Here is a 2,073-nt window from a genome sequence, read left to right as displayed (position 1 = left end):
AGGAAGGGAGGGGAAAAGGGGAGGGGGAAAAAAAAAAGGGGGGGTTGGGAGGGGGGGGGGGGGGGAGGGGAAGGGGGGGGGGGGGGGAGGGAGGGGGGGAAGGGGGGGGAGGGGGGGAAGGAGGGCGGGGAGGGAAGGAAGAAGGGGGGAAGGAAAGGGGGGGAAAAAGGGAAGGAGGAAAGGAAAGGGAGGGGGGGGGAAGGGGAAAAGAGGAAAAAAGGGAAAGGGAAAGGGGGAAAAGGAAAAAAAGAAAAAGGGAAAAGAGAAGGGGGGAAAGGAGGGGAGAAAAGGGGAAAGAGAAAAGAAGGGAGGGGGAGAGAAGGAGGGAAGAAAGGAGAGGAAGGAAGGGAAAGGAGAAAGAAGGGGGAAGGGAGGGAGAAAAAGGAAGAGGAAGGAAGGAAAAGGGGAGAAAAGAGAAGGAAGGGAGGGAGGGAGGGCGCGGGAAGAGGGGGAAAGGGGGGGGGGTCAAAAAAGGGTTCCCCAAAACCCCCCCCAAGATCCCTCCAGCTTTTTGGGGTTTGGGTTTGTGGGCTTTTTTTTGGGCTTGCCCCACGGGGGGGGGGGGCTCAGTCTTTTTTGTCTGTGGCAGAAATCGCCTCTCTCTCTCCCCCTCTCTCTTTTGTTTTTTTCCTCCAGTTTTTTCTCATTTTCTTCTTTCTTTTTCTTTCTCTCTTCTCCTCCCTCACTCCTTTTTTCCTCTTTTTCGTTTTCCCTTCTTCCCTTTTTTTTTTTTCCTCCTCTCTTTTTCCTCTTTTTCTTTTCTCTTTCTCTTTTTCCTTTTCTCTTTCTCTTTCTCCTTCTTTTCGTTTCTCTCTCTCCTCTCCCCTCCTCTTTTTTTTCTCCTATCTCTCCTACTCTCCTCCTCTCTCTCTCTATCTCTTTTCCCCCCTCTCTCTTCCCCTTTTCTCTCTCTCTTTTCTCTCTTTGCTTTTTAGGATCATATGTTTGGCAACAACAAGAGCAGCTGGTGGCAGGTGTGCAATCTGGGATCTTGGAGCAGACAGCCTCCCTCCCTCCCTCCCTCCTTTCGTCCCTCCCTCTCTCCCTCCTTCCGTCCCTCCCTCTTTCCTTCTTTTCCTTTTCCCTTTTCCCTCCCCCCCCCTTCTTCTCTCTCTCTCTCTCTTCTCTCTTTTCTCCCCCTTCTCCTCTCCTCTCCCCCCTCTCTTCTCCCCTTCTCTTTTTTCTTTCTCTCTCTCTTTCTCTTGTCTCGGGCAGGGAGGGATTTGGGAAGGGAGGGAGGAAGGCCCGATAGGGGGGAGGGAGGAAGGGAGGAAGAGGAGGAAGAGGAGGAGGAGGAGGAGGAGGGGGAGGAGGAGGGGAAGGAGGAGGAGGAAAAGGAAAGAGGAAGGGAAGGGGAAAGGGAAAAAGGGAAAAGAGGAGGAGGAGGAGGAGGAGGAGGAGGAGGAAAGAGGGGAGGAGGGGCAGGTGAGGGGAAGGAGGGGTGGGGCGAGGGGAGGTATGGGGAAGGGGAGTGACGAGAGGCAGGGGAGGAGCAAGGTAAGATTGAATAAGGAGGTGGGGTTGGGCAAGTAGTAGCGAAAAAGGGCGTCCAATGGTGAAAGGATTTAAGGGAGAGGGGGAAGGGGGGAGGGGAAGGGAGGGGGGAAGGGGGGGGGGGGAAGGGGGGAAAGGGGGGGGGGGAAGGGGGAGGGAAGGGGAAAGGGAGGGAAAAGGGCTAGAGGGGGGAGGGGAGGGAGGGAGAAGGGGGAAGGGGAAAGGGGGGGGGGGCAAAAGGGTAAAAAAGGGAAAAAGGGGAAAGGAAGATAAGGGAAAAAGGGGGAGAAAAATAGAAAAGAGGAGGGGAAAAAAGGGAAAAAGGGGGGAGAAGGAAGAGATGGAAAAAAGGGGAGGGAAAAAGAAGGGGAAAAAGGGAAAAAAAGGGGGGGGGAGGGAAAGGGGAAAAGAATGAAAGGAAAAGAATAAAGAAAGGAAAGAAAGGGGGTGGAAGATAAAAAGTGGAAGGGGGGGGGTTGGGGGAACTTTAAAGTGGAAACCCCCCAAAACCATTCTTTGAACAAAAATGGTTTTAAAAAATGGGGGGGGGGGGGGGGGGAGACGGAAGGTTGATGCTGG

The sequence above is a fragment of the Penaeus monodon genome, chromosome 35 (assembly GCF_015228065.2).
Source record: "Penaeus monodon isolate SGIC_2016 chromosome 35, NSTDA_Pmon_1, whole genome shotgun sequence".
Taxonomy (NCBI): Eukaryota; Metazoa; Arthropoda; class Malacostraca; order Decapoda; family Penaeidae; genus Penaeus; species Penaeus monodon.
The sequence above is the reverse complement of the archived record's forward strand: the minus strand, read 5'-3'. Positions refer to the sequence as shown.